Below are 27,814 nucleotides of genomic sequence, written 5' to 3' on the forward strand. Positions count from 1 at the left end.
GGAGACTTCAGAATGCTGGAGATGCCGGCGCCATGTGGTGCCCTTTAAGCAAAGCCTCAGGCACAAAGCAGATTTGAGTCAAGAGAGAAGTTATGTGTGATACAGACCGAGGGGATAGAGGACAAGGCTACCCAAGTCCTTTGGAGTCCATGAATCCATCCTGAAGCTCAAATTCTAGACATGGAGCTGCAGGATTTTGTGTTTAGCCTTGATGAATGTTTGGTCTCATCTGGAGTCTGTAGTTCTATGCCCACATTCCTCCTTTTTGGAATGGGAATGTTTATTCTATGCTATTTTATATGTAGCTTTTTAAAAATTTTGTACGAGTTCATAGCTAAGAGATTGCCTTGATTTCAGGAAACTCAGAGTTTGGACTTTTACATAGTGTTGGAACTGTTAGTGACTCTGGGAACCTTTGAAGTTAAACTGAATGCATTTTGTATTATGAGCTATCCATGAACCTATAAGGACCAGGGGTGGAAAGTTTTGGCTTTAAAGTGCTATGTTTGGGTGTCAAACTGATAAGGGGTGGACTTGTGGCGGTTAATATTGATTTAGGAGATCAACTTCTGAGCATGTCAGTGAGGGAGATTCTAAATTTAGTTAACTGACTAGGAAAGCCAATACTAAACGTGAGTGGCACCATTCCATGGGCTGGAGTACTAGTCTGAATCAACAAATAGCCAAACTAGTGGAAACACATAAACTATGAACCAATAGCTGAGGAGCCCCCAACTGGATCAGGCCCTCTGGATAAGTGAGACAGTTGATTAACTTGAACGGTTTGGAGGCCCCCAGGCAATGGGACCAGGACCTGTCTTTAGTGCATGAGCTGGCTGTTTGGAACCTGGGGCCTATGCAGGGACACTTTGCTCAGCCTGGGCGAAGGGAGGAGGGGTCTGGACCTGCCTCGATTAAATCTACCAGGCTGAGCTGAATCCCCAGGGGAGTCCTTGCCCTGGAGGAAATGGGAATGGGGCATGGGCAGGGGGAAGGGAGGGGGGCTGGAGGAGGGAGGACAGGGGAATCCGTGGCTGATATGTAAAATTAAATTAAAGTATAAAATAAATTTTAAAAAATGTAATGAATCAAAAGTAGAAAATGAGTTGCGTACCATCTTTCATCTTTCTTTGTTTCTGACTATACATACAGTGTGACCAGCAGCCTCACACTCCCACCGTCATGACCTCTCCATCATAATAGACTGTACCCTCAAACTGTAAGCCAAAGTAAACTCTCAGCAATGAAAAAAACCCTCATTGTCATGGTAACAAGAAGAGTAACTGATACAGCATGTAACATAAAATTGATAAATCATGACAAAGGTACCTCAATAACAACTAGTCAAAAGACTTGAGTAAACACTTTATAAAAGAGGATCAATGTGTTAAGTGTCAAAAGTAATGTTCAACATTATTCATCAGGGAAATAAATGAAAGCTATAGTAATATGTGCCCCCCAGACTGCTTTTTAAAAAGCCGTTGGCAGTGACTATAGGTAGCGTTCAATATCTGGAGCTCCCACATGTTGCTGGTTGAGGGGAAAAGGTAGAAACCACAAGTATCTCCTAATGCTGTGTGGGTACATTCTTAGTGACATAGAAGTTCAGAAATGCATGTGTGTATGTATCAAAAGACAAATGTAATAATATTTATTTGAAGAATCGTATACCTCATCTCCAAACTAGGAATAATCCAAATGTTCATCAATAGTTAAATCAATTGCAATACATAAAAAGTTGGACCATTCAATTGTTACTGGTTTTACAGGCATGAAATGTTCCAGAGTGAGTGGGTCAAGGAGGCTTGCGCCTAGGCCCTTAAAAACTGATGGTATTGGGCAATGTGATGTACATTTACAGCATAGACCACAGCAAGAACTTGTGCAAAGTTAGTAGATTAACTCATGAAAACTCAGTTTTGAGTCTAGGTTTTTAATACATCAACTTTACTGAGAGGAGATTCACATTCCATACAATTCACTTAAAGCACACAATTAACTTACTTAAAAAATATATTCAGTGGACTACCACAATAAATCTTGGGATATTTTTATTACTCTCTAAAGGAGTTCCAGGTCCATTGCTACCCTCAATACTGTCCCCATCAACTGCAGACTGCAGCAGTAATTAAGTAATTGGCTTGCTGGCTTTGTACACTTGCTAGTTCTGGTTCTTTTGTATAGACTCACATAGAATGTGGGTATTTGCATCTAGCTTCTTTTTCTGAGCATAATCTATTCAAGGTTCAACCACTGCAAAGCATGCGTCAATACTTCATTTCTGCTCATGTCAAAAGTGTTCTATGGTATAGAGTCTCAATGTCATTATGCATTTTGCAGCTGGTATATTAATGTATTAGATATATATTTATTATACATACCCATTCGTTCCTTGATGGGTGAGTTGCTCCTACTTTTGGAATATTACAAATAGTACTGTTGTGAATATTCATGTGTAAGTTGTCCTGTGGACATATGTTTTCAGTTCCTTTGAGGATATACATACTCGTGGAACTGCTGGATCATATGGTAACTTCATGTTTAGCAATGTGAAGAGCTTCCGAACTGTTTCCTAAAGGGGCCATACTATTTTACATTACAGCATAAGAAGGTTCCCGGTTCTCTGTGTCCTGTACAGCACTTGTTATTTTCTGACTTTCTGAATATAGCAGACTGTGGGAATGGTATGGTGCCACATTGTGGTTTGGGTTTGCATCTCCCTTACATCCTATCATGTCCAGGATCTTTTCATGTGCACTTGGCCATTTGTGTATCTCATGGTCTTTCACCTATAACTTAGTAGTTTTTTGTTATTAGGTTGTATTGATTGTTTACCTAATTGCTGCACTACTCTCTCATAGGATTTGCACCAATGCCTTCCTACTCAGTTTCCTTTTCCTCTCCTGGTGAAGGCCTGTAAGGCACAGAGTTGTGATGAAATGTGAGGTTTTGCTGTTGTTGTTGTTGATGATGATGATGATGATGATGATGATGATGATAATTCCTTTAAAGACTTAATTGCCAATTTTCAGGATCATGCTCCTTGAAGGTTATCTTTGCCTTTCTTGCCTTCTTTTTCTCCTCCCTCCCTGCCTCCCTCCCTCCCTCTTCTCCTTCCTTGCCTTTACTTTCACTTCATTCCTCTTCCTGTTCTTCCTGTTCCTTTCCTTTCCCACCCTCTTTCTTTACAGTCCTCCTTTTGAGCGAGTGTTCACCATGTAACCCGGGCTAGCCTTGATCTTGTAGCCCACTTGCCTCTATCTACTTAGTCCTGGAATGACAGCCAGATGCCACCACATAACACTTCCTTGAATTAAAAAAAAATTGTCTTAAAATTTACTGCTTTTATAACTTTTGTGTTTGTTCTGTTATATTCCCTATTTTAGGTAGATAGATGGGTGGATGAATAGATGATAGATAGATCAATAGATAGATGTAGATAAATGGATACATCTGTAGATAATAGATAAATGGACGTATATACATATAGACACATGCATGTATGTATATACATACATACATACATACATACACACACCCATATGTACATACACACACAGACTTGTCCTGTCCCTTTCTCTTCCTATAATTACCTATCTTTAAATAAGACCATCATGGGCTCAGTGGTTAAGAGTGGATGATGCTCTTACAGAGGACCTGAGATTGACTCCTAGCACCCATGTTGAGTGGCCTACAACTACCTGTAGTCCTAGCTCCAAGGGAATTTTACGTTCTCTTCTGGCCCCCACAACCACTGTATGCACCTGGTGCACAGACATACATGCAAGCAAAAAGACTGATGCACATTAAAAAAAAATAAACAGAAATCTAAAAGTAGAAAATAAAACAATAAGATCCTCTTATATAATGATTTGATACTCTTTTTCTCAGTTGAAATTTTATAGTGAGTATCTCTCTGCATCCCTAAAACCATTTGGAGATGATCATATAAAATGGCTCTAGGGCCCCTCGTGTAACATACACCATAATGTACTTGTCCCTTTCCATTTTCGCGCATGTTTATAAACTGTTTTCAATACTGTGATATTACTAGTAAGGGCTTGCTAGCATTTGTATCAACACACCCACTTCTTTCTCTAGAACTGATGTTAGTTAAAGAGGTAAATAAGCGGTTCAAAGAATTCAGCTTTTTTTCTAGACTTAATGTAAATGGTTTTCCAGAGAGTTGTGTGAATTTGCACTCTCTTCCTGTCTCAGTGTCTTTTCATGTTGCTCTGCTAAGATGCTTAAACGCAACTTAAAGGAGAATGGGTTTCTTCTAACTCAAGGTTCTGGGGCCCAGTCCATCAAGATGTCACGGACTTGGTGAGAACACCTCCACCTTCTCTGTGTGCAGTTCTCTGTGTGTATGCACAACTCAGTTTGCAGCTACTGGATGCTCTGGGCTCCTGGAAATCTATCAGCTCACCAAAGCTGTCACATTTCCATGATTCCTCAGTGACTTGATACTTCACTTGAAAGGTCATAAAACAACAACCAGATCATTCCCCAGATACTTTTCAAATGAAGCTTTAAAAAAAAAAATCTCTCACAGACATGACTTCTGAGCTAATGGTATTTTATTTTAGGGAGAGACAGGAGTAGTTGCAAAACTGAAGGCAGAAGGAACATATCATCCTGTTCTCTACTAGAGGTGACTTCCTTGTGGGCAGTGACTGAGTTTATTCTTCTGTTAGGAGGTGTGGAAGAAGAACAGTTCTCTGTGTTCGGTAGGTTCTTTCTTCTCTTGGGTGGATCTCAGGTTTATCTCAATTATACACAGAACACTTAGCATAGTTAAGCACATGCTAGGGCCTCCATAGATGTGAGCTACTTCCCACTGTTTTCATCAGACACTCTCCTCACTGGTGTGACCAAATACCAACTTGAGGAAAGGTGTATGTTGGCTCAACATTCCAGTCCATCTCGATGGGAAGGCTTGGCAGAGTTCATGACAGCCAAAGCATGTAGTGAAGATTCCTCGAGTCCTGTGAATCAGGAGGCAGAGAGCTCAAGTCAGAAGTGAGGGCAGGCTATAACCCTCAAAGGCCTGCCTCCAGTCATGTATATGCCTCCTACCCAAAGGTTCTACAACCTTCCAAAATAGAGCCACCAGCTGAGGACCAACACATGAGCATTTGGAGGATGGTAGACAGTCAACTCACAACACCTCTTCTCTGAGCCCCCAACAAGACAACAACTTTGGATGGCCAATGAGATGGCCATTACAATATTGAGTGAATAGATGGTAGGAAATGTCCAAAAAGTGTGTACAGAAGAGACCTCCCGGTTCTCCATATTTTACAGTCCATGCACGCCTCTCCGTTTCAGATGAGCTACCTCACATTTGATGTTTTCCTGGGCTCTTATCCACTTAGGTGTCTTTAGTGAGCTTTTACTCTGAAATGAAGCAGCATTTGCAGCCTGTCATATTTCCCTTCTTGCAGGACATCGCTTTTTAATCATTAACAGATAGTCCTCTAAAAATTCATTTTGAGTCTGACTTCAGGGGAAAAATGATGAAGTGTGAAAGCTCTAGTGTTGTTCTGCCCCTCAGCTTTGTTGCTGACTAAAAAAAAAGGAAAGTTTTAGTGGTTTTTCCAGGTCAGGATTTCATGGTTTAAGTAAACTTCTCAGGCTCAGGAACAACTGTAAAGACATATAAGTGAGAATAAGATAATCTTTCCTCCCCAACTTCGTCGTCATAATGAGTAAATGAGATAAGAGATTGGAAAGTGCCCCAGGAATAATTTTAAGCCCTAAGTATTTATTATTATTATTATTTAGGTTATATCAGCACAATCAAATGTGAAGGGGCTAACACTGAGGCCCAATTTTATGTCATTTCTCATTTCCTAAGGTATTAAAGTGAGACAGACTATTCTTTGAGGAGCTTTATGTTTTGAATTTCTCACTTTCATATGTGAAAAAAGAATAAAGGCACTTCATCAAAATCACCTTATATTAAAAGAAAGTTTTGTTACTCAGTTTACAAATTGTAGATGTCCCAAATTAACCCTTATAAAAGACTGTATTAATTTTCTTCACAAGGCATAGAAACTGTAAACTTGTACTTGCGTGTCTCATGTATAGTGAGGTGGAGTGTGTTATAGTTATTATTTATCATTGTTATTGTTTTTTTGTGTGTATGTATGTGAGAGAGAGAAAGACAGACATACAGGTGAACAGACAGACAGACAGAACACTGTAGGTGGACATATGCCAAGGCATATGTATATAGGTAAGAGGATGACATTTAGGGGTCAGTTCTCTACTTCCATCATGGTCAGGGAGATCAAACTCATGCTGCCAAGCTCCCAAGGAACCATCCCACAAGCTCTTGATTGAATTTTAAATGTTATTGTCTGAAAGCAAATATGTAAAATCTGAATTAAATTTCAGTTATGAAGTCTTTAATGGAATTGATCATCTTGCTGTTTTGGGAATGTTTTGCTGCATAAGCAGGGTACAGTTTAGACCCTTAGTCCATGAGCATGCTCTAAATTTGCCAACTAGTCCCTTTCCTTTGGGTGACTGCTTACAAAACATGTGCTGCCTACCCAGGAGATTAATTTACATAGAAATTAATAAAAGTTAATGAAGATTTTCAGGAGCTCCTTTTTCCTGTGGAAAGCCATATTTGGAGTTAAATTACATTCCTTAAGCAAAACTTTACGGAAGTTAATTCCTGGCCACCAGTAATCACATTTCCTTGAGCTATAAAAGTTTTGTATACAAGTGTGTATGTGTGTGTGCATACATGGTGTCTTGTGCATGACTGGCATCAAATGCAGGGCCTTGCACATGCTAACTAAGCCTTCTCTCACGAAGGTACATGCTCAGCCACTGCAAAGTTTTGAATGATATTTTGAATGCAGCCCCAAGACATAATTCTTTATCTAATCTTAATTGGAAGAGCTAGAGTGACTGAGAAGTCTAAATAGAAAGAGGCCTGTTTTCCTGCTTCATCTTGAAGGGCAAGTGGCTAGGTGGTTGGGGACAGGAGTCGTGTTCATCATTTGCTAGGGAGACCTAGGCAGAGTAGTGAAAGTGAGCCCCAAGGAGCATTCCTTATACAACTAAACAGGGTACACAGAGATCCAGGAAAAGAGGCAAAAGAGAGGGAATTGAAAAACCAGGATGACTGCCATCCTCAGCCCACAGCATCCACTGCTATTTTTACTGTCATGAACCCAACATAAGAACGAGAGCTAAGGGATGCATATAGCAGGAATCTTTGTCTTCAGACACTCCTGCATAGTCAAAAAGCAACATTTAAAAAGTGCTAGTTCATTCTCCCAAAAGCCGCACTTGGAGGTTGCTGCATACCACTCATTTGAAATGAGTTGGAATGGTTTTAATTGGCACTTACCTGAGAGGCTACCTCACTTTTCATTTCACTAGCTTGCTCAAATGGTGCAGTGAATTACTTCCCGTCGGCAGCTGTAAAAGCATGATAAGACAGGATGATGTATACAAATGATTTCTTCTCCAGAAGAATTCATCCAGAAGAATTGTCAAATTATTTTCAAATGGTTGTGGCTCTTATTGAAACATTGCCAGAGAAGTTTAAAGCCTTTGCTGAATTATGTGACATTGCTACTCGGTAGTTCTATCATAGAATCATGGGGTGTTTGGAGCAGGATGTACTTGAGGGATTGTCTCTTCCAGAGTACTTACCTTTATCAAATGAGGTAAGAGATCCAGAGCATTTAGGTGTTTTGAGTAAACCAAAGATAAAAAGTTCCTCCAGAAACCTAAAAGATCACAGTCACTTACAATTAAGTGAATGAAAGGAGTCTAAAGAAGTCTTTGTAAGTGATAGGCAGGACATGGGAAGTGGAAGTCACAGAAGGGACAAGTTGCTGAGAAAAGGAGTATCTTGTTGGCGTTGGTTACACCACTGAAAATAGTTATAGTCTCATGTAAGCTTTAGGCAGACATAGATGAACATTTTCTAGGAACTACAGAAATGATCCCTGCAAGTAGAGTTTTGGAAAAATGTCTACATGAATTAAAGGGCCACACCATCACTATGATGTATTGGGAAGGATTTAAAGTGACAATCAATTTGATGTGATTTAAATTACATCACAACTGTGATATGGCTCAGTGAGTAAGGGCATCTGCCTCCAAACTTGATGACCTGACTTGGATCTCTGAGACCCACACAATGGAAGGATAGAACAGTCTCCTCCAAGTTATCCTCTGACTCCCATGTGCATCCATGGCATGTGATCACACTGCCTCCAAATAAATAAGTGTAGTAAGAATTCGCTAGATTCAATGTGGAAAATCTGGTTATTAAGACTCGATTCTTATAGCTTCTGATTTCAAGATGTCCTGTTCCCTCACCAAGAACTGCCAGTCACCACCATCTCTGTAGGGTTAAGATGTGCATTTTCTGTGGCAGATGAGAACTCTGGACCTCCATTTGCCCCAAAGAATCTTCTTGCTTTCTAGAGCTTGTTTTCTCCCAACACAGGCACCAGATTCAGCTCGGGAGCATGACCTTAGTGGCCTTGGCAAGGGCTTGGCATTTGGCATATGGAAGCATGGCTAGAAAACTGGTCAGACTCAAAGAAATTGGTCATCTTACTAAGCTCTCTTGGCAAGTGTTGTGACCTGGTGACTCCTTTCTTGGCTTGTGAGGAATTTTCTAATGTGCCGGGATGGCTAGGCTATTAGGGATATCACTAAAAGATGTGACCTTAAAATGATGACCTAATACAATATTACTTACATATAAAATCTTTTAAGTCATTGTCATTACACTGCTTCATGTAACCTTATTCATATGCATCATTCTAGCTCCTTAAAAACTTGGGTTATTTGCATACTATTAAAGCAATTTTTAAATTTACAAAAAAAAAAGGCAGTTTTTGGAGAACAATTGGGCAGCTATTCTGTGAGAAAGAATGCTGGTTGCATTTCATATCCATTCTCTCTTATCCCAGCAACAGAAGCCTGCTGCAGCCAGGTGTGTGTCCACTATGATGGAAGACAGTATTGTTCAGGCCCTTTACAGCATGATGGAGCTACCTGACTAGATTTGTATGAAAGCCATGCAATCAGATTTGTTGTCTGGGAGCTCTCAGAGTGCTAACAAAGAGAGATGTAGCTTTTCTTTGTCTCTCGTTTTTGCTGGCTGGATTCAGAGTGGGTAGATACAGCTAGAGGATCAACTTGAACCCAAAGGTAATATGGGAAAAGTAGGGGGCAAAGTATGAAGGGATAAGGGCTGTTGACACCAGGATGCCCCATGCCATCTTTGGACCCCACTCTGTAGTTTCCTTTAGTCACAGAAAAAATAAATGTCTTTCATTTTAAAGCCACTATTACCTTTAAATTTCTAGATACACTCTGCTAAATACAACCATAAATAATACATATCTATAAATCATATTCAAAACAATCTATGTAGGAAATTCAATCTACAAATCTTGCCAATAGATACTCTTTACTGAGTACCTTTCTGATGAACCATACATAGGGCTTAGAATGCTTTTGCATCATCATATTGAACTTTTGGAATCAGTTTCTCCTTAGATACTGTGTAGAGACTTGAAAAGAATACTGGACCAGAAGTCCAGAAGCCTGAATTCTGTGCCACCTGAATCATTTAGTTGATGGGATGTTCTCCAATTAGCATTCCAATCTGTGTTTCTTCCTCTGTAAAATATGAATTCTGAGCTAAATAGTCTCTGTAATTTTATAAGCACTGAAGGCTGCTTCCTCTGAAAGCTGGTTCTGGGTCCTACTGGCATATGCAAATATAGTTGGCTCTCCGTATCCGTGGATAGCACATCTGTAGAGTCAACTGAGTGCAGACCAGAAATGCTGCTCTTAGAACTGCATCTGCACTGAACATGTGCAGGCTGTCTTCTTGTCCTCACTCCCTCAACCACTACTATTTTCACTGCATTTACATTCTGTTTGATATTGTAAGTAGTCTAGCGATGACTTCAAGGATGCAAGAGTATGTGTCTAGGTTAGATACAAAGCTACCCCATTTTATATGAAGGACCCGAGCAGTGGTTTGAGTATTCTTAGAATGGGGAGGAAACCAATCATATAACCAATCATTCTCAGATACCCAGGGACTTACCAAGCGCTTGGCATATGCAGGCAATTGTCCGGCATTGGATTACATAGTATATGTGTGTGTTGCTGAGAGGAGAGCCACTTAGCTCATTTTTAAGGAATCTACATCTTAATTGTTCAAACATTGAGTCATAGAATTTTGAATGACCTGTGATGTTTCACTTGGGTTTACCATGTCTTTTGTACTTAGTGTTTTTTTTTTTTTCACAGAGCCCTGCAGATTAAATTTTACAAAGGTCTGCTTGCTCTATGGCTTACAGTAAGTGTTCTTTTTCAATTCTAATATTTTTTATTTAATGCCACAAAATACAGTTCTACCCCATTTACTCCCCATCTTAGACTAATTTGTTGGCTCTGATAATAACCATGCGTCCTTTCCCTACCATTAACTGTGCTCCATCTCTCTTTTAAAGCTACCTATCAGGAGAGCAAATGCTATTGTTCACTGAATGCCTCTGTGTTGAAAGAGTTGATGGGACAATTACATCAGAAGAGGGTTTTCTGGAGGAGCTGAGTTTTGATCTAGAGTTTCAAGGAGATGATAAATGTTGGTTGCCAGAGAGTTTGGGAGGGTATCTTTAAGGAGGTAAATTGTGTATACAGAGGGTATCTTAAATGGAGTAAATGGTGTGTGCAATGACTCTGGGCTGGTTACCGTGTAACAAATCAGCATAGAGAAGGTGATGGAAGTAGGTCCAGTGTGAGTACATTGGTTTGTAAACAGCTGTAATAAGGTATCTCAAAAAAAAGAAGGAAATATTATTTTGGCTCAAATTTCAGAGGTTTCAGTCCGTAGTGCGCAGTGCTATGGCTGTGGGCCTGTAGTGAAGCTGAGCATCATGGAGGAAAAGATACTGGAAGCAGAGGTAACCACATCATGGTAGCTGGACAGCAGTGAGTAAAGAGTCCAGGGACAAGTTCCACTCTATAAGATGCACTCCTAAGTGGCATACTTCCTTCAAATAGACACCATCTGATAGCCCATTCAGTATGCATTCACCCGTTGTTAATATGTTGATGAGATTAGCATCTTATAAGCCAGTTGCCTCCCAATAGCATCACTATCTTGGAATCAAGCCTTCAACAAATGAGCTCTTTGAGGTGACTCATCATATTCAAACTGTAATGGTAGGGCTTCAAGGCAGTAGGACCCCAGAGCTTTCCTGCCATTTGGTTTTCTCCATGACTTAGTCCTTGATACCAAACAGTCCCCTTAAGACCAGTGTTCGTTAGACGTGGGAGGAGCTTATGTAGAAAAGAGATGGGTAAGAATATAACTCTGGGGGAAGTAATCTTAAAGATACAGAGCAAGCACAGCAGAATTATCACTGCAAGAATATGCCTCCTTGTGCAAGAGATATTTCCGTTTGCATATTTGGGTTTCATGCTTCATTGTGTATTTATGTGGTGTGGGTGAGATAAAGTTGCAGGAGGAACTTAGAATTGCCTGACTCTTCAAAGTTAAGTCAGCTGTGACTTCCCACTAATAAAGTATCTTCATGGGTTTAATTTTCCTTGCTGCCGTGTCTGTGTGCACATATGCATGCACACATGTGATAGTTAATGGGAGGAGAATAAATAGGTAGCTGATTTATTGCGAGTGGTGTGTTTACCTGAGTGGATCATCACTGAAATTATCAGAAGTGTGAGAAATGGGAGAAGTCAATATATTTTAAGTATCGGCTCCAGTTACAAATTACACAGCACAGACTTGCACATTCAGGGTAGTCCCTAATGACCAGTTTGGACGTTGTCACAGTAACAAAACACACGGCCATGTGTTTTGATTGAAGAGTCTATAGAAAACTGCAAATATAGAAGGCTATTTTCAAACTGCAAATTAAATTTACTAGTAGGCTGTGTTGCTTTCCGGAGGAGGTGTGGAGTCTTCTTTCTGGGCCATCTCCCAGGTGCCCTGCCATCTTGTGCGTGGCTGATGAATACACACTATCTATGCAGGCTTGTCATGCATATCCACAAAAGAAATTCCAGAGCACATCTTGAGAAATAGAAGAAGGCCATAGCCTTCTCACTGGGCCTCTTTTATAGAGCTTATTTCGTAGACTCCTTTTATCCACTCCCTTTCATCTATTCACCTACATGTACGCATACAATCGGCATGGATTTGCTTTGCAACAATCATATACAAAACCCTCACAAAGCTTTGTGTTCTGATGTTTATCCGGTTTCAGCTTTAACTTCTCTTGGTGAGGTATAACCTATGATATGTGAATCAGTCATTGCTGGATGCCCCCTCACCGAAAGGTAGCCTAAGAGGCCTGTGTCATTCTGCACTTCAGAAAATCTGAGAACAGAACGTCACCTCGTAAGTCACTGCTGAGTTGGGTATTGTTTAAACCCTTGTAACTATTCCATGACAGCATGACCTTCTCCTGCTGTCATCAATGTGACATGGGTGTCATTCTTCACATCTCCTGAGACTCCTGCTTCTCTTCAGGCTCCAGAATTTCAGATCATCCATCAGATATCCTAGACAATAAATAGAGGTTGGGGACAAGATGCATAGTTCAATGAACTTGCCACTCAACTCTCAGATCATTTGTTTGGAGACACTACTGTTTTCTTGTCTGGAAAGGAGTACTCGCTCTTTGTCTACAAGACTCCAGAGCTTCAGTGGGATTATTTTTCAGGTTTCTGGACATTTCTATTTTTGACTGTAAAACCTAAAATTTTTGAAAAACTAAACTAAATTTTCTGAGAAACCCAGACCTCAAAAGTCCTATCAAGGAAAATTAGAGCTCAGATTCCTCATTTTACTTCATCCCTATTGCAGAAAAAAAGACACAAATTTGTATTTGAACAGAGTATCTTAAAAGAATGTTAAAATGAGGGTGGATGTAGGAACAAATGTGAATTTTTTTGACCAGGAGAAAATTGCCAAATTTTAAATTTTATTTTCATTTCTTATTAATCTTTAAGTTCACTTTCCAGGTAAAGGGGGAGTCTCATTTTTGTTTTTTGAAATGAGCATTCAGAGAAATGAGGTTAACTATATTTCTTACGTGATTTGTTCTTGTTGGTCTTCTTCCCCTACTCTTTTCTCATGTTTCCCTCCCACTCTCTTGATGATTGTCCCTCTCCTCCCTGTCAGAGTCCCCATTCTGCTTTCATGTCACATGTATTCCATCAGCCTCCCCTTACCTTAACATTTCTTCTTCCTTACTCATGGTGGCATGCACATGTACACACAAACACAGATTTAAATTCAAGCTTTGCATATGATAGAAAACATGCTATATTGTCTTCCTGAGTACAATTTGTTTCACTTAACATCATGATTTCCAGTCTTATCCATTTTCCTGCTAATGTCAGAATTGCAGTTTTCTTTATGGCTCTACAAAATTCTGTTGTCTACATATAGCATATTTTCCTTATCTGTTTATCTCTTGATGGACATGTAGGCTGGTTCCATACCCTGGCTAAGGTGAACAGTACAGCATTAAACATGGATGTGCAGATATCTCCATGGTAGAGTCCTTTGGGTATGTATCCAAGAGTTGTATAACTGGATCATATGCAGTTCGATTCTAACTATTTTTTTCAGTGACTTCCATACTGATTTCCATAGTGGCTACACCAGTTTATATTCCTACAGCTGCAAAAACAGGTTCCTCTCTCCTGTGCATTCTTGCTGGCATTTGTTGTCATTTGTTTTCTTGATAATAGCATTTCTGATCAGAGTGAAATGGAATCCCAAAGCAGCTTAATTTGCATTTCACCAATGGCTGAAGATGTTGAGTGTGTTCTCAAACATCCATTGGCCATTTGCATTTTTTCCTTTGAGAACTGTTTATCCAGGTCAGTAGCCCATTGATTGATTAGATGATTTTGGATTTTGGTGTTTAAATTTCTCATTATTTGTATAGTCTCAGTTGATTTTTCCCTGTTCTGTGGACTGTCTCTTCCCTCTGATGATTGTTTCTTTTTCTGTGCCAAAGCTTTTTAAATTAACATCATCCTATTTGTCAATTCTCGTGGCTAACTTTCCCAAGCTACTGATGTCAAATTCAGGAAGTATTTGCTTATGTTAGTATTTTGAAGTGTTTTCCTTAGCAACTGCAGTATTTCAGGTCTTATGGGAAGGCCTTTGATCCATTTTGAATTGACTTTTATGCAGAGTGAGAGATATACATTTCATTTCAGTATTCTGCATGCAGACATCCAATTTTCCTAGCACCATTTGTTAAAAGGGATGTTTTTTCTCAATATGTATTTTGATATTTTGTCAAATAATATAATAATTAATAATAATAAGCTGGTTACTGCAGCTGTGTGCATTTGTTTCCGGGTCCTCTATTCTATTTCATTGGTACTTGTGTCTATTTTATGATAGCGCCATACCATCTTGATCACTATGGCTCTGTGGCATGATTTGAGATCAGGTGTTATGACACTTCCAACATTGCTGTTTGTTGAGGATCATTTGTCTATTTGGGTCTTTTAATTGTGTTGATGGTGTTATTTTGTGTTATAAGGTGACACTTTCCTTCAGGTCCATTTGACTGATAAGTTGAGTCAACAGGCAGAACCAACTTGTTGTTTCTCAATCATAGAGCTACCAGCTTCATGTTCCACTTACAGTTTCATTATCTTTTGACCTATTTTGATAATGAGGCAGAGAACAGTATGACCCTTGATTGCTGGAAAATGCAAGTTTTTCCCTCAAGTCTCCAATAAGGACAGAGGGTATGTTGGACAGCTTTCTGTTACTATCGATTAATGAAGGGGAAAATCTTTTGTGTCACAGTTAGGGAAGTTTCAATCTGATTGGTTGACCACATTGCATCAGACCTGTTGTCAGGCAGCACATGGCAGAAATGGATGGCAGAGCAAAACCATGCACCTCATGACCAGGACACAAAGAAAGATAGGAAGGTGTCAAGATACCCAACCCATTCACAAGTAAACCCCCCATAACCTAACTTCCTCCCACTGTGCCTCCCTCTTAAGTTCTTGCCACCCTTCACTTGGCTAAGGATCAAGGTTTTAACATGCACTTTTGAGGAACACCCAAGAGCCAAACTCTAACAGGATAATATTAGAAAGCAAACCAAGAGGTTAGATCCCTTAGTTTTCCAAGATTGAGGATGAACAAGGGGCTGACAGTGAAGGGAATTACCTGAGGTTGAGTTCTTGTGGACTGCTAAATTTATTCTTTCATCTGAAAATATGTTTTAAAAATCAGCATAAGTGCCATATGTAGACATTTAGCTAAAAGATGAAAGATGACCTCTCCTTTTAGATTTAAGGAGGCTCTAACTCATAGACTCCCAAATTTAAGTAAGATTAAATAGAATCCATAATTATACTATTTTCCATTTTTGCTTATTAGGGTTTAAATATAAGATGCCCCACACAAACTAATGTGGTAGCACCAAGGTCCTTGCTGCTGACACTGTCTTGGGAGGTTCTGGAAACTGGAGGAGTTGGGGCCCATGTAGAAGAATTGAGTCACTATAAACAGGGCTGTGGGGCTTTCTGACTTCTTCTTGTCTTCCTCTCTCTGCTGTTTGTCTTCAGTAAGGTGAAGAAGCTCCACTGTGTGCTGCTTCTGCTGCAGAGATATTCTGCCCAGACTCATAGGGCCAAGTGACCACGGGCTGCAGTCTCTGAACATGGGAACCAAAATGTGTATTTCCTTCTAAAGATTATTTAGGTCTGACACTCTGTCACAGCAATGAAAGACATAACAAATACACTGCTGTAACAAATTACCACAGACTGGGGGGATTAAGCATCCATTATCCTCTCTCAGTCTGTGGGTCAGAAGTTTTAAGTACTACTCTGTGTCTCACACAGGTCCTCTGCTGACAGTCTTGGGAGACTAAGATCTAGGTGCTGACAGGGCTGGGCTCCTTCCTGGGGACTCTCGGGGAATTTCTCTCCCAAGGTCTGAATTCTTCCTCGAATTCAGCTCCTGAAGATTGCTTTGCTGAGGTCCTAGCTCTGTTCCCCTTGAGCTACAACCACTCTCCGTTCCCTGAGGCTCGGTCGTTCTTGCCAAAGCCTCCCGGTCACATAATCCTTTCTAGCTCAGAGCCAGCAAAAGTTTAAATCCTTTTCACCCTTATAATCTCTCTGACTTTCTCTTCTGCCGTTAGCTAGAGAAATACACTCCTTTTTAAGGGCTCATGAAAGCAGAGGAGGCCCACAGAGCTAATTGAGGAAAACCCTCTTAAAAAACCACAGCCTCCACATCTCACAGTGTTTTTACTGTGTGAGCTAACAAACTTTCATGGATTAAGACGTAGCCAGGTTTGCTATGCCTTTCTATGGTATGAAAATATTTTCTTGTAGAAAAAGTAAAATATAAGGCCTTTGATTAACACCTTTTGACGTCAAAACACAATGAATGTACAACTATTACATTCTATTACAATGTAAAATGGTTACATCAACAGAAATAATCTTAAGAAAACAAATAAACAAGTAAGTATGTAATTTCCAGTAAATGGTCGGCTTGGATGGACTTGATAAGATAGAAGTGATACAATAAATAGCAGAGACGGAACTAGAGAGAAAGAAGACAGACAAACAAGAATGGGGATTATCTATTGGTTATAAAGATTATATAACATAATATCAATAGTATACAGAGGACAAAACAGGTATATGAATGAAGAAAAAGTCCCATGAGCGAAGATTGATTGATACCTCCCTGATCATCTAGGATGCATATCATCTATTACAGTGACATATTTCCTAATTTGTCTAAGATAGTCCTCTTGAATTCTAATTGCCCTGACATAGTTATTATCAGTATCTTGATTTGGACAACATATTTCATGGCAAATCCTCCATTTATAGGGTTCTGTTTGGAAGGGAGATTAACTATCTGCTTTTGGCACATTTAAGCTGTAGTCTGGAACATCTGAGACCACATGGATTGGTCTCGGAATCCTGAAAAATGTGTGAAATTCATTAGGGACTGACTTAGGTCTCTAAATCAAGTTTCTAATTCCTAAATCCGTATTGTGTTTCTATTTATCTCTGACATTCACAGTTTGTAAGCTCTGTTAGTGGAACTGGAAAATGCCTGTGTTTATTTTTTAAAGTAATTTTCTTTCTCCACTCTTAATATATCATCACATAACACATAATTTTAAATGTGACACTTCACTCTTAGAGGAAGGAAAATGAAAACCCTTTATCTCCTAGATGTTAACTCAAAATATGTTCTCTGTTATTCTTTTTTCTGCATTAAAATGTCAGCTTTTCCTTATCATTTGGGCCCTCTTTAAATACTTTAGATTCTTAGGAATTGTACCGATAGTTGCATACTAATAACTCTGTATTGATGGGCCCATATAGAAACAGTCTTAATAAATGAAAGACCACCTGACCCACAAAAGGTTACCTCTGGCTTTGCAGAAGTGTGTGTCTGAGTTTGGGGTTATTCAGTTACATATAAAGCACTTGATTTGCAGTTATAATGTCAGCAGGGTTGTTTATTTCATTATAAGATATTTTCAATTTTGGTTTCAGTAAAATTAATTTTCATGCCCTACAGATAATTTATAAACAGTGTCTGTATTATTCTGGATCGCAATGCATTTAGGACATAGTGAATTAGGTTGCTAACCAATTTATCACAGATAAAAATGGCCTGTGGCACTGTGGTCTAATGACCTGGCAGAGAGGTGAAAATGTCACCTTCACAGTCAGGCAGACTATGATTCAACTCCGACTTTGTTCTGAGGTGGCATGTGACCTCAGAAAAGGCTCATTTTTTTTCCTAACAACTAGTATCTTCATGGACAAAACTATGATACCATTAACAGCCCAAAGATGATGGAAGTATGATGTAGATTGACTTTAATGAGAAATACCCACCAGACATTCTGGTACCCTGAGTTGCAAATTGATGAGTTATCATCACCTTTCCACATAGAAGTATCAGTCAGTGTGTCACCCCAGCCCCTCATCCAACCTTAACCTCAACTATAATTCTGTACTGGAGGAGTTTGTCTAAATTTAACATCCTCTTGTATCATTCTAATTAGAGTTGAAATTTTTTCTATTATACCTTCAGGTGTAATAAACTTCACTAAGGGAAGTTTAAGTATTCCATACAATCATTTTCCAAAGCAATAACATAAAATACTTTCTTAAAAGATGAGAAACTTTATGTTTTATGACATGCCTAGAAACAATAGCCCTGTTGTGTTGCCATTGATTGGCATTTCGATAGCAAATGCTTCAAGTTCAAAATTCTTACCAGGAAGAATTTAGCATCAGCCACTGTTCTTTAAAACAGTAAAAATCTCTTTTATGTTACTTTTCTTTTCTGGAATAAAGTTTTAATACACTGCCCCCCACCCCCGCCATTGGCTTGGTATTAGTGGGCACAGACTCCCAAGCATTGGCTGCTGTCTGGTTTACGGCTTGTCCCCATGGCTTTTGTCCATGGTGCTGACAATCAGGCTGAGGCACTGGCCATGCTTCCAGTATTTGTGTGCAAAGGGATGGAACTCTGAGACTGTGTCTGCTTCTTGTGCCTTTTCTTGGGCTCTTTTTCCTTTTTGTTTCGTCCTATTCCAATGTTTTAGTTCTTATTTTATCTGACTGTATTTTATCTTATTATCATCCCTTAGAAGCCTGTTTGTTTTCTAATGAGAGACAGAAATGGGGTGGATCCAGATGGGAGGGGAGGTGGGGAGGAACAGATGAGTGGAGAGAGGGGACACTGTAATCAGGATATGTTATATGAGAAAAAGAATTCCTCACTCAGGGCACATAAGAGTATTATTTTTTGTAGCTGTTCTTCTGTTCAGCCTCTAGTGCTTTTAAAGACATTGAGCTTGCCAAGTGTCCCACAAGTAATCATGTTCCTGGTTACTGTGGGTTGTTTGGTGGTGATGGTAAGGTTGTACGGTGCTCATATGCACACATGCGCACGCTCACACACAGCACACACACACATTCATCACTAGGGATTGATTCTAGGTTTTTGAGGATGCTAAGAACTCTACTACTGAACTACATTCTCTAGCTTTTTAAAAAAGCATCAGAGCTGGGCGGCGGTGGTGCAGGCCTTTAAGCCCAGCACTCGGAAGGCAGAGGCAGGCAGATCCCTGTGAGTTTGAGGCCAGCCTGGGCTACAGAGTGAGTTCCAGGATAGGCACCAAAACTGCACAGACAAACCTGTCTCAAAAAACCAAAAAAAAAAAAAAAATCATCAGACAAATTCTCTCTAAACTGATTAAGCTGATCTTGAACTTGCTCTCCAGCTCAGGAGCCTTTGAACTTATGATGCTGGTGCCTCAGCTTCCTCAGTGGGTAGGATTACAGGCCTGTGACTCCAAATCCAATGCCCTGATTATTATTTTATACACCATTCTTCAGGCTGTTTCTGTGAGAGTAACTAAGAATCACATCCCTGCAGTGGTATCCATGTTATAAGATTTTTTTGCATCCAAATTGTGTTTTTTCTCTTGGAATTGTGAAAACGGTACAACTGAGCACCAGCTGAGCAGTGCAGTTGGAGCAGGAGGTAAGCCAGGTCTGCCCAAGTGCTCAGTGTCTCCCACACTACAGTTTCCCCTCCATCAGAAGCAGTGGCCGGTGATGGGGAGCAACTTATCAAGCTCTTTGGTTCTCCCTCAGCCTTCCAGAGTGAAGTCCAGGGGTCTTCTCTGCTTACAAGCTTCCTAGATGGCTGCTGTGACTAAAATTCCTAGAATCACAAGTAGAGGCACACAGAAGCCACAGTGGCAGGATGGAGCTAGGTGGAAAGCAGAGTAGCTGCCATGCTAGCAAAGTTGTTTCCCAGGGAAACCAGGAGGTGTTTGGGAGCAGGAAGCCCCTGAGATAATGAACAATGACTGTTTGCTCACAAGCAGAGAACAGACGGAGAGCATATCAAACAAACGAAGACTCTGTGCCAAAGCCAAAGGATGGCGATTGAAACCAGATTGTAAAAGGCTTTTGGTAATTTTAAGCTCATTGACTTTTATTGTTTTTTTTAAAGGGGGTGATAAACTGCTAAGGAACAGGATGTTCCTGGGCCTGAGCACTTTATTTTTTTCCAGGAGTGATGTCAAGCTCTACAAATTTCCTAAGAACAGAGTGGCCTTTTTGTGTCACATCTAATGTACTAGTACCTCCATGAAAAAGGCACAGCAATCCAGCTGTGGACTCATGAACACATCCCTTGATACAACCTTGGCAGGTGGGGTGGGTACATCCTGTCTCAAGACCCCAATAGCTTCAGAAGGAATCAGCTGAGTTTGGGGAGATGGGATTGTAAGAGACTGTGACACTCCAGTACAGCACAGCCACTGGTCTTATTTAGTTGATGACTGGTTTTATTACACTATACACCTAGATCTGGAACTCTGGTTTTTGTCTAAGGAAAAGTATAAACTGTACGCTGAAATAAAAATTGTTTGAGTGAGAATAACTATTTATTGCTTAGTGGGCACCTGGCCTCACATGTTCCTACCTTTGCTCAGCTTCTCATCATGACTCATTTGCTTTCTCACCTGCCCCTTCAAATTGGAAACATCACTGCATCATTTTATAGATCAAGAGGCTGGCAAATGATAGATTTGGGATCTGAACTTAGGTGTGTGTAGCTATTTGGAATGGAGTGTATAGTACCCATGCCAGGCCACTTTGGGAAGGAAAGTGATGCCTTTGTCTGCCCTCATATTTTACATATATATCTCACAGCTTCTATTGCAGCTTTGTGGAGGAGTTGAAGTAAAACAACTTTTTAAATAAATAAAATACCAAGAATAAACAGGAAGAAAAGATCTCTCTCTTGTATTGAACATTTTAGCGCAAGAATTCAAATCCAGGCATAAGAAAGTGAAAAAGTATTCAAGTTGGCATGCACTGGATCTAGAGTTGACCATCAGCTTATTCTGCTTCCAGGAGGGTCTTCAGAACACGTGAATGGTGGATCTACACTGACTCTCACTCTGCAAAACAATATTGGAAAGGTGACCATGAAGTCAGCTGAGTTATGAAAACATGAAGTATGACTTGCTACATTGATTCTTTTAACATCTAACCTTCCCTGGCACTTAGGTCATGTTCAGAGTTTGATCTACATCTGCACCTAGTCATTTAATGGACCCTAAAACCTGGAGAGACAGGGACCTGCAGGTGTCAACTCTACAGAGCAATATAGAGTCTGCTGTGATTAGTGGAGCTTACTATGTGAGAGAAAAGAACTGTGGAAGCAGTGATTGGGAATCCCAACAATATTTAGTTACTGGACATTTTCTCCTCTTTATTCAAAATATCTCTTTGTGAGTTTACAACTTGATGCATGGCCTGATAGAAAACCCAGCTATCTTATTTGTTCACTAGGCATCTAAAGGTTTTCATGTCTAAACTCTTAGCCATCTTTATGACATTTTATATGATTCAGTCATTTCATATTTAAATACTACTTGGCTGGATGTCCTCTGTATACTAGGTGTTACAATTTTATTCTTTTTGTATATGTGATACTTTCAGATATTAAGGGGTTAACAAAATATCGCACAGTTGTTGGGCATTTTTTGTGTATTTATAGGGAAGGTTCAGATTAACGTGACCTCTTAGTAAAAGGAAATTAATTGAGCTCATGCTGTGGAGCTAAATAAATCAGTGAGAAGAAAAATGGCGGCGTTGACTAGTGGAAGTAATTAGATCAGAGAATTCTCTCTTGTACTAAGTTGCCTCTGTTTGTTTCTGAATGGCTGCTAATGTTTGATTCTCAGGGCTGCCAGATTTTTACTATTTTGCCAACAACATTTTCTCTATTCCAAATGTTACTGAAAAACTAATCGGATGCAGTAATTGATTTAACAACAGAATGATTCAATAGTCACAATCTCCCATGTCCCACCCTTGTTTTGTGACTTTGTCTGGTAGATTGTCAATTTATAGATCTTAAGACAGCAGGTGTCTTTGCTCCCTTAAAAAGAAGACTACTCTGCACTCAAATGCATTTTGGGGTAGAACATTTTACTGAGCAAGCCCTGTGCTGGAGCACAAACACAGTCCTCACTAACGACCAACTCTCTCCAGAGAGAATTGAAGCACATGACAATTCCATGCCTGCTTAAAGTTGCAATAATCAAAATGATTTAGCTTCAGAAAAAAACATGGCTGAATCAGGCTTCCTGAGAGCTTGGATAGTTGCCTGCTGCTGTGAGAAGGGGTTCAGGGTTGTTCTTTGTGAAGCTCTTTCTCTACTTGAATCACCTGCCTCAGCCTCTAGCCCCCAACTTCAGTGGTCAGGTGTGGTCACATCTCTCCCTGCACAGGCATATGAAGTATGAAATAGGAGCAAGTTAGAAACTGGTGACAAGGTGGCTCACAATAGATGATAGATTAAAGAGAGATGGATAATAGGGCAGACATACAAGCATGCACATTCACATAGTACACTTCATATGAAGACTAGCAGCATCTTCAACTGTCCGTAAGCGTGGAATGTGGCTGAGAGTTCATGGAAAGGAAAAAATGGTAGTATAGAGGGGTTAGGAACCTGTAGAGCTATGAGATAAGCTAACTTGTTTCTAGAACTTGTCTTCTTTACTGATTCTTGATGATTTGTAGCTTCCCCCAAGCAGCAGAAATGAAACCACTGTCTCTAGATATGAAAATCAGCTTAAACTGGATTTAAGACCAGATTAAGAACTATAAAATTTAACCGGTAAAAGCACTAGAGGAAAATATGGGAAAATCCCTATGAAATTGGTCTGGGTAAGGATTTATTTCTCACAAGCCATGATAATCATGGTGGACTCTTCGGGTGCTTTTGTGATTTGCAGGATAGTGCACAGAACAAAGAGAAACACCTGGCTAACATCTGTTAGTGTTTTTTTTTTTTTTTTTTAAGATATTACAGAGAATGTCAGTGAACAGTTGGATTAAGAGGTAAGGGGATCAAGTTGTGAATGAGGGGGTGCCACCCACCACGTTCAGCAGTTCACCAGTCTGAGTGATCTCTGAAACCCTGTCCTTTTGGGTGTTATGCTTCATATCATCAGCATGATGGTTACATTGCTGTCCATTGGTGATGCTCTGACCTTCCTGGAGCAATCCTGGAGGTTGGAGAGGATTGCTGGCAATCTCAAAGCTCTGCTGCTTGCCTATGTCTTTCTTTTAATAGAACCCTCATTCTGAAGAAATCCAGAGGCCGCCAGCTGCCAGGCTTCTCATTATCTTACAAAAGAGACTCATTGATCCAGCAATTGCAGGAATTTAAGGAGCTATGTAGGGAAAACCATGAGCAGAAACCAGAAGAATTAATGTACACACACACTCACACACATATTCTTTCCCCCTGTCTGTAGTCTGTCTGTATGTCTCTCTCTCTGTGTGTGTCTGTCTGTCTGTCTGTCTGCCTGCCTGTCTCTCTGTCTCTGTCTCTCTCTCCCATGCACACACACAGACACAGACACAGACACAGACACAGACACACACACACACACACACACACACACACACACACATTTTACTTTACTAATATACTCAAATATGTTTATCTTACCAACCTTAGGCATTATATTTAGGTTCTTCAGTCTACTGTAAAGTGGAGAAAATTTTCATACCTGTTTTCTGAGGATTAAATGAGACCATTCAAAGTGTTTAACCCTGGCACAGGGAGTGATTTCCATTGACTTAGCTGTCCATCTGGGTGCCCCACTTTCCCCTGTGAGACCACAACAGGCAGCAGGGTGTCTCTTCTGGTTAAGAAACTTTGCAGGGGTACTAACCTTACAGTATGGAGGACTGGGGAAAGGACTGAATCCCTACAGAACTGTCACCTCGTCATCTCCTTGTCCAGTTTAATCATATGCTTGCCGGAACTAGAGAGCTCATCTCTAAGTGAGTTTTAAAAATTCCCTGGAAGTAAATTTGTTGTAATACCCTAGAATATTTTATTACACAGCAAAGTGTAAGTAACAATTTGTCAATCATATCAAGCTGCAGAAAGGTGTGAAAGGCAATTTGAGTAGAAAGTGTTCTGTGGCAAGTCACTTCTCTTTGTACATGGCTCAGCTTCCCCAACAGTAAAGGTAAATATTATGTTAAAATCCTCTTTTCTGAGTGGATGAGAAACTGGGAGATGTTCTTGGTCATCTTCTGTATTAACTTACCAATATGTATTTTATGTGATAGGGCACATTATTTCCATCAACTTTACAACTCTGACATCAACATACATGCTGCTTTTTTTAATGCCAGCGCGGAAGTCAAAATAAAAGAGTGCTTCAATGTAGCTAACAGTTTTAGAAATGTCACAATAAAGCTGTAAAAATGATTTATAGCCATTAATTTTAAAAAATAACTATCATTCTGAAAAATGTTTCCTGGAGTATAAAAGCTTAATTTTTGAAATAATATTTTAAAGATATAAATGATTATAAGTTAAATTTGCACCTTGTAAATTCTGAGTGTTATGGTTTTGGTGGAGTGTTATGGTCTTGGTGTCTGTGTCTCCTCAAGGCTGTGCTGAAATCCTGATCTTCACCTGATAGAATCAGGAGATGGGGCCATAGGGAAGCAGGTCATGAGAATAGACTGCTCATGAATAACATCAGTGACCCTGTAAGAATATGAGGGACTGGGGATACAAACTAGTAGCAGAAGACTTGCCTAGGACGTGCAAAGGCCTGGATCTGCCAAAACTGAAGGTGAGGGCACTGAAGGAGTCCCTTACCCCATCCACTATGATCGGTCACAGCAACAAGGTACTGTCCACGAAACAAGAATATCTGTTGACCCTCTTGAGCTTGAACTTCCCAGCACCCAGAACTGTTTGGAATTAGTTTCTCTTTTGTTTTAAAGATTTATTTACTTCTACTTTATATGGATGAATATTTGTACAACTTTATTTATGTGTCCCACATACGTATCTGGTGCCCACAGTGGTTAGAAGAAGGTAATGGATCCCCTAGAACTGGAACTACATATGGTTATAAGCCACCATGTGGGTGCTGAGAACTAAACCTGTGTCCTGCAGAAGAGTAACCATTGTTCTTAACTGCTGAACCAACATTTTAGCCTCCAAGTTTCTGTTGTTTCTAAGCTCCCTGGTCTACTGTATTTTGTGACAGCACTACAAACAGACCCTGGGGCTAGAAAAACCGGTGAGGCTGTGTTAAGTAGAACATAATATTGTCAAGAGTTGAAATATATTCCTAATTACTCTTTGTAGTCATGATGAAAAGTAAGCATGGGTTTCCTGAAGAATGACCAGGGGCAGAGAGAAGTGGGGCATGGGATTGGAAAGTTGATCTTAAACCAGGCCCCAGGCAACCCATAAGTAACTTGCCTGCAGGTGTATAGAAAAAAGTTTGGAGACATTGGGCACTTACAAGAATTCAATAGTAGATAAACTATTAAAATTTGTTTTTAAAATTCTAGTAGCAGAAAGTGATGTTATTAAAAAATGTTAGTAGATATTGCTGTGATGCAAGAAACTCTGCTGTTACCAGGATAAAGAGAGAATTAAAATAGTTTTGATCCAAACCACTAAATTTCAAAAAAAAAAAAAAAAACAGGTATTATAGTACACATCTGTGATCTTATCCCAGCACCGAAGAGGCTGAGGCATGAGTATTTTGACCTCAGGACCTGTCTGAGCTACAAAAAGACCCTAGCTCAAAAAAAGAGAAAGAGAAAGAGAGAAGAGAAGAGAAGGGAAGGGAAGGGAAGAGAAGAGAAGAGAAGAGAAGAGAAGAGAAGAGAAGAGAAGAGAAGAGAAGAGAAGAGAAGAGAAGAAAAATGACTGGAAGGGAGGTAGAACAGGAGAGAGAAAGGAACGGAGGGAAGGAGGGAGGGAGGGACGGAGGGAGGGAGGAGATGGGGGATATTCTTAGTTAGCAAATCTCTCTACACCCCTGAAAATCACTGTGATTTTGTGTATGGAATATGCCAGAATAATTGTATAATACATTGGACATTAAAAAAGTTTATTAAGCATACTTTGAACTTTAGAATTCAGGATGGAATAGATGGAAGATGATTCTTAGAAACTGCAGTGAGTCTTTCCCAAGTGACTGAAAGTCCATGCTGAAGCCTGAATTTTATCTCCATAAAATCATCAAGTCCATCTGCAGAATCACTGCAGCTGGTTGAAGCACAGGGGCTGTATTTCAAGGCCCAGAACGTCAATCATCAGGAAAGAAGAAGACATAATTTTAGAATAGGGGCTTAGGAATTGAATCATATGACAGAATACTATGCCCAGAGCATATTACCGCTCTCAGTACCTAGACCCCATGATCGGAAGACGCCAGACCTCAAACATTTCTGTCATACTAGTTGCTTGGGCTTTGCTTGCCCTTCCCTAGTTTTCTAATTTCTGACTATGTATTTTGACTTCTTTCTTTAATAATAATTTAAGTGAGGGGCATGGGGAGATACAACAAGCTGTTTTTGAAAAGCCTGGTGTCCTGGCTAGTTTTATGTCTGCTCGATACAAGTTGGAATCATTTTTGAGAAGAGGAAACCCCAATTGAGAAAATTCTCCCACCAGGTTGGCTTGTGGGCAAACCTGTAGGGTGTTTTCTTATTTAATGACTGAGATATGTGAGCCCAGGTCACCATAGGAGGTTCTACACCTGAGCTGGTGGTCCTGGTGCTAAAAGAAAACATAAAAGAAAGCAAGCAATGAGAGCAAGCCAGTAAGCAGCACTCCTCTATGGCCTGTGTTTCAGTTCCTGCCTCCAGGTTCCTGGCATTTGAGCTCCTGCCTTGACTTCTCTCAGTGATGAGAAATATGAAAAGGAACCAGCAAAGATGGAGAAACAGAGGTCAGCAAAGAAAGAGGAAGGAATGGCATCCAAGAAGATGAATAAAGAAAGCATTTCAAGAGGGGAGAATAGTAAGCCAGAGTAGATATTAACACTAAAAAGACAGCTATGAAAATAACAAAGTATAGATCCTTGGTCACCATCATTAAAATCGAGTGATTTTTTTTAAAGCTCTTTGAGAATGGGGAACATCTCCTATCATTTAGAATGTATTTGCTCCCAGGAGATGACCACCACTCCACCACCTGCCAGCAGCTGCATTAGCTCACAGCAGAGCTGTGGCCTTAGGCATTGATGTTTCTTTCCTTTTACTGACCCAAAGTGTTATTTATTTCTTTAAAAGCCTGAATAGACTTTCCCCTTTTTCTGCTTGATTACATTGGTATTAGCAGTGGGAAAGTATGAATGTGCTCTATCTTCCTGACTGAAATTTCTTTCTTCTACAACTTTATCTTCTTCAGTAAATGCTTCCTTTATCCTCTGGCCTTCCCTGGCTTCATCATGATCAACCTCCTAGGCTGTGGCTTTTGCAGTGACATTCTCAGATGGTGATCCCTTTTCTACCCAACTCCAAATGCAGCTGAGTTGGAGGTGGTGCAAATCTTTCATCCTATCATCTTGTCACAAAAAGGCATCTCTCCTTCATTTGTAATCATCGTACTTGGCATGCCTCCATTGTATTTCTCATTTTTGTCAAATGTTACACCCTTGGTCACTGTCTTAGTTTGCTTTGTGTTTCTGTGATAAACGCCATCACCAAAAAGCAACTTGGGAAGGAAAGGGTTTATTGTTGTAGAATATTATTTTAAGATGTGTTACATTTGTTTATTCTGTGGAACATTTGTTCAATGATGCAAAGATGTATTGCATTATTTTATGTTGCACTTGTTGAACTCTGTGAAGCTGTGTTTCTTTGCCTGTCT

General features: G+C 39.9%; 1 protein-coding gene across 3 annotated transcripts in view; it reads left to right on the plus strand.

The window, feature by feature from the left end:
- The window catches only part of Kiaa1217 (KIAA1217 ortholog), an 807,432-nt gene that overhangs the window by 114,378 nt on the left and 665,240 nt on the right, over positions 1 to 27,814 (plus strand). Inside the window, exon 2 of one of the 3 annotated variants that reach the window (XM_052729451.1) lies at positions 10,315 to 10,363. The exons of the other annotated variants lie outside the window; for them this stretch is intronic. The gene's annotated coding sequence lies outside the window, so the exon portion shown is untranslated. The remainder of the gene's footprint in view (positions 1 to 10,314; positions 10,364 to 27,814) is intronic. 3 annotated transcript variants of the gene reach the window in all.

This window comes from Peromyscus californicus, unplaced genomic scaffold, assembly GCF_007827085.1.
Source record: "Peromyscus californicus insignis strain IS unplaced genomic scaffold, ASM782708v3 Scaffold_8__1_contigs__length_139910024, whole genome shotgun sequence".
Lineage (NCBI taxonomy): Eukaryota > Metazoa > Chordata > Mammalia > Rodentia > Cricetidae > Peromyscus > Peromyscus californicus.